General features: G+C 38.9%; 1 long non-coding RNA gene across 1 annotated transcript in view; it reads right to left on the bottom strand.

Moving 5' to 3' along the window:
* Positions 1-666, bottom strand: part of LOC129656157 (uncharacterized) — a 48,228-nt gene extending 47,562 nt beyond the window's left edge. The window contains exon 1 of the long non-coding RNA XR_008716236.1: positions 616-666. This is a non-coding gene — a long non-coding RNA (uncharacterized LOC129656157). The remainder of the gene's footprint in view (positions 1-615) is intronic.
* Between the last annotated feature and the right edge of the window lie 15,243 nt (positions 667-15,909).

Here is a 15,909-nt window from a genome sequence, read left to right as displayed (position 1 = left end):
TGAGAAAATATACATGAGGGGGATGTTAAAAACACACCACTACCATATGCAGGTTGTAAATCCTAGACTGCCAGGCAATAAACTTCAGCGGATATGTTCCTGGTAGCCTCAAGCCATTGTATACAAGTTATAGTGCAGAGAGTGTATCAGTAAAACTCAACTGGACCTGTTGCTCTGCATGAGGCTAGATTTATACTTAGCTAGAATGCCCAGGCAACCAGTACAAGTCTGCTCTCTTTGTTTCAAGTGACAGCACTTCCTAGTGGTTAAGAACCTATGCTCTGGAGACAGTTAGCCTTGGTCAACATCAGTGTGAAAGTGTGAACTTAGACAAGTCACTCAATCTCTCTGTGTTGTACTCTCCTCATCTGCAAAATGAGAGTGAAAAATAGGATCTTCCTCATAGCAATTGCGAGGGTGGGGGTGGGGGTGGGGAAGGAGGTTAAATTAGTAAATTCAAGGGGAGCACTCAGAACAGTACCTGTCCCAAAGTGAGAACTCAAGAAACACTATCATTAATTGTTTCCTAGAAAGCAGCATATTTTGGCAAGAACACCATTTACTAAGGCTCTTGACTTCTTGGCAAAATTCATTCTCCCAAATTTATGAGCTCACCTTATGCTGTATTGCTGGTTGGATTTTCCCTGTACTCCAAAGTACACTGACCTCGTGAATTAAAGCTGCAAGGACTTAAAGGAGAACAAGGCCTCAGGGCCTGGGAGTGGTATCTAAAGCAACTTTTACTTAGAAATTTGTGAGAATTATGAAATGGGAATGCTGAAAGGATTTGAGTTCACAGAGGATGTCAGCCATTTACCTGAGAGCATAGGGCAGGGAACTGCAGACCTTAGGTGTGTGTTGCTCTTGGTATAGCAACAGTAGGGTCAGAAACCAAGTCTGACTTCAAACTCGTTAGTCTTTCTTTCATTAGACACTTCTCCCTATGAAACAGTTCTGAATGTAGGAGAAAATTGCTTTGCCAGGAATCAAACTTAGTACCTACCTTTCACCCTGCACACAGTTAGAGCCATCAGTAAATTACCTCTAGAATCTAGAGAACATTTAGTATTAACTAGAATTCAGTCTATGTGTCATTTGCACTAAAGAGAGAAACTCTGATTCTTCATCATGATACTTTCTTTGTCCCAGTGCAAAATTTAAAAGACAAAAATTAAGTATACTCTTTTGCTGTTTAGATACTCCACTTCTGCTTTCTGCAGCAGCAATTGGGTCCCTGGAGCACTTGAACCCATTTATTTCCCATCTGTTTCTTGCTTTCCTAAAGCCATTTTATTGGACCCCAGAAGGCTTTGCTTCTCTCAATTAGAGAGGAGAGAACACTCAAAGACATACAGGAAGCACTAGAGACTTTGCAGGTAGGCAAGGAGGATAAATAGGTTCAAGAGTCCAGCAATGTAGATATCTGATCCTGTTGCATGTTGACACATGTTGACCTGGCCTACTTTTATCTGCAAGATTGCAGTTCAAGAAGACCTGAACCTAGGAGTCCATTTTGGGGGTGGGGGGGGGGGAAGCTGACTTTGCCATTCAGGGAGTGATGCTTTGGGTGCTTTTAAGAAATAGAATAGACACACATATTGGTGGGAGGGTGGCTTTTCATGCATAAGATTAAAATGTAAAGAAGAGTTTTAAAATGCCGCAGGGCGGCAGAATACTCAGAAGTGTTGATGAATCAATTTTCTCCCTGAGGATGGCCTCAGGCTTTTCCCTCTGAAGCAAGAACATCTAAAGCCCATCATTTTGTACCACTGACTGCCTGCTCCTAGGGAGATTCCCCTGTGAAACTCTGGAAGGTGTTTCCCCAGAGCCATGCCAGGTTTAATGACTCCTGTTTGGATCCAATTAGGACTGGCTTGGGAAACTGGGAGAATACAAAATCAGCAGGGGTGGGAAGATGCAGTAGAAAGCAAAGGCAACTCATTCATAGCTTTTCAGAGGGCAAAGGGGATTCATTCATAGCTTTTCAAGTATCTGAAAACAGCACTCACTCCTGACTTCTCTTACTCCAAATTGTTATGAGAGCCAATTATTCCACCTATTAAGGTTTTAATGTGGCATCAATAAGTTAAAACAGGTTTAACAACTAAGAATTATAGTTGGTATAAAATGTTCGAATTTGGGCTAATAACATATAGTAAGTTATTAGACAGATGAGATTTAAAATGACTAAGGTAAGAAATTGGGTTTATAATGGACACATTAATAGACCACTAAACTGACTTTAGTAGCAGGCACAGTCAAGACACAAAATATATAACAACTCCATCTATCTTGAGCTTCCTCATCATGTCACCTAGTAGAATTCTGAACATATTAGCACACTGATAAATGCTTATTACATATTACCCATGCATGCTGTCATTTGAATTAAACAACAGGAACAGGCATCTGCTACTTTGTCAGACTGGGTCATCTTTCCTTACTTTCATTACTTCTCTAGATTGTTTAAGGAACCACAGACTTTCTTCAAACTTCAGAAAAGCCCTTTTGTGACCAGAATGACCACAGTTCTGACTAGATAAATATTCAAAGCAATTTAAGAAAAAGACATCCAGGATAGCTTCTGTTAAACTGAACTATCTCATGGCTTAGAGACTAGCCCTAATTTACCATTGCTACCTGTCAGGCTAAGGACCATTATCATTCATTTACTCACTAAATATTTTTTTAAGCAACTACTTTAAGCTGGGCACAGTTATAGTTACTGAAAATACAATGACAAAATGTATCTGGATCTGTTTCTTCATGGGGCTTAAGGTTTTGCAGGAGAGATAATCATTAAACAAATAACAATAAAAAATAACCTGATTATAACATACTTACCCTGTGGGACCTTAAGAAGGGGAAAAGAGCCCAATAATTCTTATCTGAGGAATGACAATCAGAAGTCTGAATCATACATAGGATTTATTCAAGTAAAAAAAAAAAAATGGAAGAAAGGGATGTATACAAAATGCCAGAAGTATAAAAGAGCTCTTCTACTCACCAAAAGAAAGGAGTAAGATTAAGAGACTGCTTCTTGGAGAGTACGGTAAAGATTTAGGGCTTTGTTTCAGGAGCAATGGGAAGTCATTGAAAAGATTTAAGCAGAGGAGCCATGTGGTTAAATTCCAGCTTTTGAAAAACACTGTCATTACTGCTATATAGAAAATAGATTGAAGGGAGGGATCAAGAGAGACAGTTCGAAGTGTAATTAGGAAGTGATTTCAGTGAACCATGTCGTGTATGAGATGATCAAGGTCTAAGTCAGGATCAGAATGCTGACAGAGGAAACAAGGAGCCCTGGAAGGAATCAAGATCCATTTTGAAAGTCAGATCAATAAGACTTGTGATGTACAGGATATAGGGATGGAGAGAGAGGAAGTTGTCAAGAGTGAGTCCCAGATTTCTGGCATGAGGAACTGAAGGAATAGAGATGCTATTTAACCACCTGAGCTTATGGTAGAGGCATAAATTCATAGGGAAATTCCATTAAAAGTACATCAATCCCTTGTCTATTCCAATAGCTTAATTTTCTGGAAACCTTATTGATGGAGAACTTAGTTAAATTAGAGATAACACTTCCATGGGAACCAAAATAGATATCATAAAATTCATGAGATAAAATTATGAACCTTAATATAGAAAAATCCCTTAACCTCTCAGTCAAAACCTTTTACTCTTTCTTTAAGCATAATATATTGGACTTTCTCATATAGCACATAGGTGGCCATAGAAATGATACAAGCAATATACAGAAACAAGCAAATGACACCACAAAGCAAGTAGAAACATCCATAAGAACATAGAAATAAAATGAGAGTATATAATTTGTGATGTGAAATGGCATATATGGGGAGTTTTCATTGTTTTGATTATATTTGACCAAGAAAGACACTCTTTCTCTCAAATTTCCCTATATATTAATACCTCAACGCATTAAAATAATTTCTATTATTGCTTTTATTTCTCCCTTTTCTTTCTGTTCATTTTAGTTCCCCCTACCTTTCCCTGTTCTTATTTTTGCTATGCATTTTTCCTTGGAAATCACAAAATTAGACTTTCATTAATTATAGTTAGATCTATGAGAAAAGACACAGTGAAGACTGAGAAGAGTTTCTTAAAGGCAGCAAACACACACAGGAAGACTGTAGAATCTTTTTGAATTCCCATTAAAGAATCATTAGGCTATGATCTTAAACTCATACAGACTTATTTATTTATTTATTTTTAACATTTTTAAACATTAGTTCATAATATAAATTTTTATTTATTGTTTTAACTTTTATTTTATTTTTAAACTTTACAATATTGTATTAGTTTTGCCAAATATCGAAATGAATCTGCCACAGGTATACATGTGTTCCCCATCCTGAACCCTCCTCCCTCCTCCCTCCCCATTCCATCCCTCTGGGTAGTCCCAGTGCACCCGCCCCAAGCATCCAGTATCGTGCATCGAACCTGGACTGGCGACTCATTTCATACATGATATTATACATGTTTCAATGCCATTCTCCCAAATCTTCCCACCCTCTCCCTCTCCCACAGAGTCCATAAGACTGTTCTATACATCAGTGTCTCTTTTGCTGTCTCGTACACAGGGTTATTGTTACCATCTTTCTAAATTCCATATATATGCGTTAGTATACTGTGTTGGTGTTTTTCTTTCTGGCTTACTTCACTCTGTATAATAGGCTCCAGTTTCATCCACCTCATTAGAACTGATTCAAATGTATTCTTTTTAATGGCTGAGTAATACTCCATTGTGTATATGTACCACAGCTTTCTGATCCATTCATCTGCTGATGGACATCTAGGTTGCCTCCATGTCCTGGCTATTATAAACAGTGCTGCGATGAACACTGGGGTACACGTGTCTCTTTCCCTTCTGGTTTCCTCAGTGTGTATGCCCAGCAGTGGGATTGCTGGATCATAAGGCAGGTCTATTTCCAGTTTTTTAAGGAATCTCCACACTGTTCTCCATAGTGGCTGTACTAGTTTGCATTTCCACCAACAGTGTAAGAGGGTTCCCTTTTCTCCACACCCTTTCCAGCATTTATTGCTTGTAGACTTTTGGATTGCAGCCATTCTGACTGGCGTGAAATGGTACCTCATAGTGGTTTTGGTATGCATTTCTCTGATAATGAGTGATGTTGAGCATCTTTTCATGTGTTTGTTAGCCACCTGTATGTCTTCTTTGGAGAAATGTCTATTTAGTTCTTTCCTCTACATAGAAAACCCTAAAGACTCCACCAGAAAATTACTAGAACTAATCAATGATTATAGTAAAGTTGCAGGATATAAAATCAACACACAGAAATCCCTTGCATTCCTATACACTAATAATGAGAAAACAGAAAGAGAAATTAAGGAAACAATTCCATTCACCATTGCAATGGAAAGAATAAAATACTTAGGAATATATCTACCTAAAGAAACTAAAGACCTATATATATAAAACTATAAAACACTGGTGAAAGAAATCAAAAAGGACACTAATAGATGGAGAAATATACCATGTTCATGGATTGGAAGAATCAATATAGTGAAAACGAGTATACTACCCAAAGCAATTTATAGATTCAATGCAATCCCTATCAAGCTACCAACACTATTCTTCACAGAGCTAGAACAAATAATTTCACAATTTGTATGGAAATACAAAAAACCTCGAATAGCCAAAGAGATCTTGAGAAAGAAGAATGGAACTGGAGGAATCAACCTACCTGACTTCAGGCTCTATTACAAAGCCACAGTTATCAAGACAGTATGGTACTGGCACAAAGACAGAAATATAGATCAATGGAACAAAATAGAAAGCCCAGAGATAAATCCACGCACATATGGACACCTTATCTTTGACAAAGGAGGCAAGAATATACAATGGATTAAAGATAATCTCTTTAACAAGTGGTGCTGGGAAAACTGGTCAACCACTTGTAAAAGAATGAAACTAGAACACTTTCTAACACCATACACAAAAATAAACTCAAAATGGATTAAAGATCTAAACATAAGACCAGAAACTATAAAACTCCTAGAGGAGAACATAGGCAAAACACTCTCTGACATACATCACAGCAGGATCCTCTATGACCCACCTCCCAGAATATTGGAAATAAAAGCAAAAATAAACAAATGGGACCTAATTAAACTTAAAAGCTTCTGCACAACTAAGGAAACTATTAGCAAGGTGAAAAGGCAGACTTATTTATTTTTGTATTCCCAGATTTCAGCACAATACCCAGGAATATTGATTTAAAATTTCTTTAGTGTATAATGATTATACACTAATTATATAAAGAAATTATACCCTAATTTTTTTAGGGTATAATGATTACCTAAGAAGATAATATTGAATTATCAGAAAGGGTGTTAGGGTTAGTTTGGCAAGGCCAGTTGTAAAGGTCATGGATGGAAAGGCAACTTAAACAAAAATGACAAAGAAAGACTTTAGATTAGACACTAGAGGGCTTTTCTCATTGTCAGGGTAAAATACATTTTTCATGTTACATCACTCAAGATTGTGGTATCTCTTTCTTGTGGTATTTAATTTAATTTGATATTTTTATTACAGAACAAATACTATTACGGCAAATGGAAATACGAAGAAAACATGAACCCAAATCCCTAGAAACTCAACAAATTATATTTACATTTATGTGGTGTTCTTCCTAGTCCCTGTAAACACACACACACACACACACACACACACAAATACACAAACTGAGTAGTATCTTACAAGTGGTAATCATAGTATATAAACAATTAATGTTTTTGATTCTTTTATGTGAATATTATATCCTAAATTTTGTACATAATGTTCACAATTATAATTTTAATGACTCATTAGAAATTCAGTCAATTTGAAAATGATGATCTGAGGACCTATCCACAGTTCAGAAAATTCCTATTGAAATAACAAAAATATATCAAAAAGAATATTTCAAAATCAGTTAATATATTTATTCCTTCATTAACCCAACAAACATTTATTGAGTGTAAGTCATGTGCTAGATAATTTTATAGACTTTGGATACATAATGGGAACAAAAGTTGATCTTTGATCTCATACTGATTCCAGTCTAGTGGGATGAGAGACATTTTCCCAAGGAACCTCAGAAAGATTCAGTTCTGGAGCTGGCAGGAAAGATAATCAGAAATGGGCTTTGGTGCATTGTTCAGGACAATTAAATAAAGGAATGTCTATAAAACAGCTGGGGCTATTGATCCCTCCACCTTCTATACAGGAACAGAGTAACACCTGCTCCTATCTTAACTGAATACTTAGGAAACTATTTCCAAACAAAGTGTTAAATTTGCCTCAGAGGGTCTTTATTGGGAAATGAGATTAAAGAAAGACCTGAGCTGGGGATAATTCTTGACCCACACAACAGTCCAAAGCAGAGGTGGAGTTTGAGGATGGGTAGAAAGACAGCTCCAGCCTGGCACAAGAATGAAGTAAAGAAAGCACTTTACTCCGAAGTCTGAGTAAATTCTCCCTTTCAATGGAATGGTTGCAAGTACTGAATGTGCCTGCCTGTTTCCTGCCCATACACTCCACAAGGAAGACTGATTGCTACAAGCACAGCCCCCTGTCAGCCTCATCAGGAAAAGGAAGAGTCCTTTGGTAAATCAAGTACAGGAGTGACAATAATAATCTTACCACAATTTATGCTAAGTACACGGTCCTCATTTACTCATGTTAATAACAGCTACGTAACCAATAGCATTAAAGAGGATTATCAAAAGTAAACGAATATAACAGATAACCCTAGGGAAATAGAACTAGTTTAAGCTACAGAAGCGATCCTAAAAGAAAATCTAATTCATATTTTGGGAGATATTCAAGAAGATATTATATCCCTGAGTATATGTAGACCACTCTAAAAGAGAAGTAATCAGGAAGTTATATATATTTTTTTAATTAAATAAGATTTTTAAAATTAAAAACTCAGTAGAAGAATTGAATCATGTATGAGCATGGTTGAAAATGAATTTGGGTGATTTGGAAGACATAATTGAAAAAAACCTACCAGAACTAAGTAATAAGAGACTAGAAACCATGAGCCAATATAAAAGACAGGAAAGTTCAATCCAGAATAGACCAAAATAACTAATTAAAATTCCTGAGAAAAATATTATTTTCTTTCCACAGATGGGAGATATAATCAAATAAATTATAGAAGGAGATTTATCTGGGCTAAAGATATAATTGACTAGGCAAATTGAAACAAAGACTTAGATGCATTTTATTGATATTTCATAATTTAAGAGCAATGAGAAATCCTTAGTCCCAGAGGGAAAATATAGATTATTTACAAAGGATCAAAAACCAGATTGACATCATTCTTTTTAATTAGGAGTAAAAGCTAGCAAGTAACTTATCAATCCTATTGGAAATCTCACACAAACTTGAGGATGTATTCTAGCAAAACAAAACAGAAATCCTGAAAAGTATAATTGAAGCACAGTAATACCAATATAAGACAGCAAAAGGAGAAGACAGTTATATAGCCAACTTAATCAGCTATGGGCAAAATTAGTGAGAGTGCTATATGGAAAAGTTTTTAATAAGAAAGACAATTCTATTACAAATCATGTGATTCAAAAATTGATCAAATAAAATCATGTATCTTTTCCATTTCTCAATGAGGAAAATAGAGGCATTAAGCAGTTATAGGATAAAACAGATGCAAAGTCATAGTCCCAATAGCAAACACACTATAAGGTGAATGACTAAGATGTAAGAATCCACCTGCTATTGATGTTTAGAATAGATGCTCTCCTTCAAGGGGTAGAAATTAAGTGACACAGATAAACATAATTTTCTTTGTGGATCCAGTGGCTTCACTTAGATCTGAGGAGAATCATATATGCATTACAATGATATTATATATGTATTTATGTATTTTTAATTTATAGAATCAATTTACAGACAAAGCACAGCTGACAATTATAATTACAAATTGTGTAAATGTAATATTACGGTTATTGTGGTTTCCAATGAGCTGACTCATTGGAAAAGACTCTGATGCTGGGAAAGATTGAAGGCAAAAGGAGAAGAGGGCAGCAGAGGATGAGACAGATACCATCATTGACTCAATGGACGTGAATTTGAGTAAACTCTGGGAGACAGTGGAGGACAAAGAAGCCTGGCGTGCTGCAGTCCATGGAGTTGCAAAGAGTTGGACACAACTTAATGACAGAATAACAGCCACAACAATAGTATGGTTAACAAGAGTTAAAATATAGAGGAAGAGGAGGAGGAAAATAGATGGAAAAAGCTAGGTTCACTAATTATCCTGCTTATCTAATGAGGAGTCAATTGATACTCTCTAAATTGATAAATAAAGAATAAGTAGAGGCCCAAGTAGCAATTGTGGTAAAGAACCCGCCTGCCAATGCAGGAGATTCAGGAGATGCAGGCTCAATCCCTGGGTCAGGAATAGCCCCTGGACTAGGAAATGGAAACCTCCTTCAGTATTCTTGCCTAGAGAATCCCATGGACAGAGGAGCCTGGCAGGCTACAGTCCATGGGGTCGCAAAGAGTCAGACAACTGAAACGACTTAGCATGCATGCATGCAGAGGCCTATATACATTTTTAAGTTATAAATGTAACTGCTAGAAGTATAAATAATATAACTAATAAAACAGAGATAAAAGTGTATCAAAATACTAACGTTTTATAGTTTGGCATAAACAGATACAATCTAAAGTTGATAAATCAAGAAATGGACATATAAGTATATTATTTAGAATTTACATAGCAATTCATGGTGAATGAACTTGATTATCATTACAACCTTGCTATATTGTTTCTTCTCAGCAGATTACTCAAGAGAATATCACTCAGTAATAAGTAATAAAAGGGCTCATAATTGTGATTCAATTTTGTGTCATTTCTCCAGGAGGAGAAGATTGCCTATGGTTTTTGTTCTGTTGCCTGATTTTAATCCCTATGTGAAGCACAAACTGATATAATGCCCAGTTCTGATGCAATGAGAATGATAGAAGAATTCTTTTAAGTAGAAGAAATAATTGGTGAGGAATCTGGTCCCAACACTTCATGGCAAATAGACAGGGAAACAATGGAAACAGTGACAGACTTTATTTTTGGAGGGCTCAAAAATCACTGCAGATGGTGACTGAAGCCATGATTAAAAGATGCTGGATCCTTGGAAGAAAAGTTATGACCAACCTAGACAACATATTAAAAATCAGAGACATTACTTTGCCAACAAAAGTCTGTCCAGTCAAAACTATGGTTTTTCCAGTAGTCATGTATGGATATGAGAGTTGGACTATAAAGAAAGCTGAGCACCGAAGAATTGATGCTTTTGAATTGTGGTGTTGGAGAAGACTGTTGAGAGTCCCTTGGACTGCAAGGAGACCCTACCAGTCCATCCTAAATGAAATCAATCCTGAATATTCATTGGAAGGACTGATGCTGAAGCTGAAACTCCCATATTTTGGCCACCTAATGCGAAGAGCTGACTCATTGGAAAAGACCCTGACGCTGGGAAAGAGTGAAGGCAGGAGGAGAAGGGGACAACAGAGGATGAGATGGTTGGATGGCATCACTGACTCAGTGGACATGGGTTTGGGTGGACTCCTGGAGTTGATGATGGACAGGGAAGCCTGGCGTGCTGCAGTCCATGGTGTCACAAAGAGTGGGACATGACTGAGCAACTGAACTGAATAGGAATTTTCAAAGGAAAACTAACTCCCCTGGGAGTACAAAAAAGACAATGAAGACCATGTGTCCAAAGTTTTTAATTCTTGGTAATGTGTTCTGAATATGACACAGAAGACATGATCTTGTTAGGGTCTTTCAAAGTTCAGGCATCCTTCTCATGGTTTGTGACTAGAGTTTTGTTCATTAGGCCATTTATTTTTCCAAATACATCTAACTGATTTTGAAGAAAGATTTCACTTGAGACAGTTAATAATACTCATCCATCAAATGCAACGTGGATTCACTCTGGACAATTCAAATGACACTTTAAAGAAAATCTAGGTCTGCTATTTAGGGCCCTCCCTCTTAAGAATATTTGGCAAAGGCTTACAAAGTGACTGTGTCCAAATGCTCAGGGTATAGTGTCAGGTACATATCACCAGCAGTTGCAAACACCTAGGGCTATGGTCTCTCTTCCTACCATCTATGGCATCAACGTGCAGTATCATAAGCCAGACAGACCAGAGGACAACTTGTGAATCTTTCATAAATTGTGTGACCACTGGTAATTACAAATCCTCTCCAAAATCTCATTTTCCTCATTTGCTAATTGGACATATTGAAGATAATTTGGCATAACCTGCCTACTCATTGATTTGTTACAGTAATTAAATGAAACCATTTGTTAAAAGTTCTTTGTAAATTTAATGTGCTCTATTTATTACTAGTATTATCGTCTACACCATTGTGGGATAGATTTTAAGAAAACTCTTCTATTTGGCCTATTCTTCTCTATTTTGCTTTGGTCTAGCACTGAACATGTTGATGGTACAAAATTGCAGAAGGTTATGCCAGCGGCTTTCCTGCTCCCAGATCAAAGATGCTCCTCAAATCTTCCAAGCCAGTGAGATGGAATTTAAGTTACTTTGCTATAAATCATGACATGAGAGTTCCAATTCAGAATCTTTGTGGTTGGCTACTACTTCCATAAGCCAACCTCACATTTGGTATTTCCTTTTTCCGTCCTTCATTTCCAAGTTCTTCATCTTGTATTATTTCTAAATATGTCTCTCTCTACAGTCAATGGCTGGAAAAATTTTCTCTCTCTTTGATTTACTGGTCCCTTTGGCATTTTGGATTACTGTGATATTGAATGGTTTGCCTTGGAAACGAACAGAGATCATTCTGTCGTTTTTGAGATTGCATCTAAGTACTGCATTTCGGACTCTTCTGTTGACCATGATGGCCACTCCATTTCTTCTGAGGGATTGCTGCCTGCAGTAGTAGATATAATGGTCATCTGAGTTAAATTCACCCATTCCAGTCCATTTCAGTTCACTGATTCCTAGAATGTCGACATTCACTCTTGCCATCTCTTGTTTGACCACTTCCGATTTGCCTTGATTCATGGACCTGACATTCCAGGTTCCTACGCAATATTGCTCTTACAGCATCGGACCTTGCTTCTATCACCAGTCACATCCACAACTGGGTATTGTTTTTGCTTTGGCTCCATCCCTTCATTCTTTCTGGAGTTATTTCTCCACTGATCTCCAGTAGCATATTGGGCACCTACTGACCTGGGAAGTTTCTCTTTCAGTATCCTATCACTTTGCCTTTTCATACTGTTCATGGGGTTCTCAAGGCAAGAATACTGAAGTGATTTGCCATTCCCTTCTCCAGTGGACCACATTCTGTCAGATCTCTCCATCATGACCCGCCTGTCTTGGGTTGCCCCACGGGCATGGCTTAGTTTCATTGAGTTAGACAAGGCTGTGGTCCTAGTGTGATTAGATTGACTAGTTTTCTGTGAGTATGGTTTCAGTGTGTTTGCCCTCTGATGCCCTCTTGCAACACCTACCATCTTACTTGGGATTCTCTTACCTTGGGGGTGGGGTATTTCTTCATGGCTGCTCCAGCAAAGTGCAGCCATTGCTCCTTACCTTGGATGAGGGGTATCTCCTCACTGCCGCCCTTCCTGACCTTCAACGTGGGATAGCTCCTCTAGGCCCTCCTGCACCCGTGCAGCCAGGGCTCCTTGGACATGGGGTTGCTCCTCCCGATCGTTGCCCTTGGCCTCAGGCATGGGGGCGTGGGGTAGCTCCTCTGGCCACTGCCCCTGACCTTGGACGTGGGGTACCTCCTCTCGTCCCTGCCCCTGACCTCGGACGCTGGGTATCTCCTCTCGGCCGCCCCCCCCCCCACCCCGCCCTGAGCTCGGACGTAGGGTAGCTCCTCTCGGCCATTCCTGTGCCGTCGCAGTTTGGTACTCTTGGCCACTGCCCCTGACCTCGGACGGGGGTTAACTCCTCTTGGCCACCACCCTTTGGGCATGGGGTCCTCCCAGCTTCTGCCCCTGACCTCGGACGTGGGGTGGCTTCTCTCAGCCGCGCTTAATAAAGCTGAAGAAGCTGAAGTTGAACGGTTCTATGAAGACCTACAAGACCTTTTAGAACTAACACCCAAAAAAGATGTCCTTTTCATTATAGGGGACTGGAATGCAAAAGTAGGAAGTCAAGAAACACCTGGAGTAACAGGCAAATTTGGCCTTGGAATACGGAATGAAGCAGGGCAAAGACTAATAGAGTTTTGCCAAGAAAATGCACTGGTCATAACAAACACCCTCTTCCAACAACACAAGAGAAGACTCTATACATGGACATCACCAGATGGTCAACACCGAAATCAGATTGATTATATTCTTTGCAGCCAAAGATGGAGAAGCTCGATACAGTCAACAAAAACAAGACCAGGAGCTGACTGTGGCTCAGATCATGAACTTCTTATTGCCAAATTCAGACTTAAATTGAAGAAAGTAGAGAAAACCACTAGACCATTCAGGTATGACCTAAATCAAATCCCTTATGATTATATAGTGGAAGTGAGAAATAGATTTAAGGGCCTAGATCTGATAGATAGAGTGCCTGATGAGCTATGGAATGAGGTTCGTGACATTGTACAGGAGACAGGAATCAAGACCATCCCTGTGGAAAAGAAATGCAAAAAAGCAAAATGGCTGTCTGGGCAGGCCTTACAAATAGCTGTGAAAAGAAGAGAAGCGGAAAGCAAAGGAGAAAAGGAAAGATATAAACATCTGAATGCAGAGTTCCAAAGAATAGCAAGAAGAGATAAGAAAGCCTTCTTCAGTGATCAGTGCTAAGAAATAGAGGAAAACAACAGAATGGGAAAGACTAGGGATCTCTTCAAGAAAATCAGAGATACCAAAGGAACATTTCATGCAAAGATGGGCTCGATAAAGAACAGAAATGGTATGGACCTAACAGAAGCAGAAGATATTAAGAAGAGATGGCAAGAATACACAGAAGAACTGTACAAAAAAGATCTTCACGACCCAGATAATCACAATGGTGTGATCACTGACCTAGAGCCAGACATCCTGGAATGTGAAGTCAAGTGGGCCTTAGAAAGCATCACTACAAACAAAGCTAATGGAGGTGATGGAATTCCAGTTGAGCTATTCCAAATTCTGAAAGATGATGCTGTGAAAGTGCTGCACTCAATATGCCAGCACATTTGGAAAACTCAGCAGTGGCCACAGGACTGGAAAAGGTCAGTTTTCATTCCAATCCTAAAGAAAGGCAATGCCAAAGAATGCTCAAACTACCGCACAATTGCACTCATCTCACACGCTAGTAAAGTAATGCTCAAAATTCTCCAAGCCAGGCTTCAGCAATATGTGAACCATGAACTTCCTGATGTTCAAGCTGGTTTTAGAAAAGGCAGAGGAACCAGAGATCAAATTGCCAACATCCGCTGGATCATCGAAAAAGCAAGAGAGTTCCAGAAAAACATCTATTTCTGCTTTATTGACTATGCCAAAGCCTTTGACTGTGTGGATCACAAGAAACTGTGGAAAATTCTGAAAGAGATGGGAGTACCAGACCACCTGACCTGCCTCTTGAGAAATTTGTATGCAGGTCAGGAAGCAACAGTTAGAACTGGACATGGAACAACAGACTGGTTCTAAATAGGAAAAGGAGTTCATCAAGGCTGTATATTGTCACCCTGTTTATTTAACTTATATGCAGAGTACATCATGAGAAATGCTGGACTGAAAGAAACACAAGCTGGAATCAAGATTGCCGGGAGAAATATCAATAACCTCAGATATGCAGATGGCACCACCCTTATGGCAGAAAGTTGAAGAGGAACTCAAAAGCCTCTTGATGAAAGTGAAAGTGGAGGGTGAAAAAGTTGGCTTAAAGCTCAACATTCAGAAAACAAAGATTATGGCATCCGGTCCCATCACTTCATGGGAAATAGATGGGGAAACATTGGAAACAGTGTCAGACTCTATTTTGGGGGGCTCCAAAATCACTGCAGATGGAGATTGCAGCCATGAAATTAAAAGACACTTACTCCTTGGAAGGAAAGTTATGACCAACCTAGATAGCATATTCAAAAGCAGAGACATTACTTTGCCAACAAAGGTTCATCTAGTGAAGGCTATGGTTTTTCCTGTGGTCATGTATGGATGTGAGCATTGGACTGTGAAGAAGGCTGAGCACCGAAGAATTGATACTTTTGAATTGTGGTGTTGGAGAAGACTCTTGAGAGTCCCTTGGACTGCAAGGAGATCCAACCAGTCCATTCTGAAGGAGATCAGCCCTGGGATTTCTTTGGAAGGAATGATGCTGAAGCTGAAACTCCAGTACTTTGGCCACCTCATGCGAAGATTTGACTCATTGGAAAAGACTCTGATGCTGGGAGGGATTGGGGGCAGGAGGAGAAGGGGATGACAGAGGATGAGATGGCTGGATGGCATCACTGACTTGATGGACGTGAGTCTGGGTGAACTCCAGGAGTTGGTGATGGACAGGGAGGCCCGGCGTGCTGCGATTCATGGGGTTGCAAAGAGTCAGATATGACTGAGCAACTGATCTGATCTGATTCCTGTGCCTAGGGTGACAAGAAATTCTGATTTGCCCTGGGGTACAATTAATGTCAGCTGGTGTGATATTTTATTTGGTTTTATATTATGAGTCCCAGATAACAGTTTCTTAAAATAAGTTGGAATAGGTTTGGTAGGCTTCCATTCTGTAATAAATGCCAGTTCTTGGCATGGTCTATTCCGTAGTGTGTGAGTAACGTGTGTAGTGAACCAAGTTTTCACTTTAACATGTGGTGAGAGATGAAAAATGACCAAGAACATTCTACTACATTTATTTCCAAATGCAGTATAACTGAGGCTTCCATTTCAAGGGAGCAT

Source organism: Bubalus kerabau, chromosome 6 (genome assembly GCF_029407905.1).
Source record: "Bubalus kerabau isolate K-KA32 ecotype Philippines breed swamp buffalo chromosome 6, PCC_UOA_SB_1v2, whole genome shotgun sequence".
NCBI lineage: Eukaryota > Metazoa > Chordata > Mammalia > Artiodactyla > Bovidae > Bubalus > Bubalus kerabau.
The sequence above is the reverse complement of the archived record's forward strand: the minus strand, read 5'-3'. Positions and strand labels throughout refer to the sequence as shown.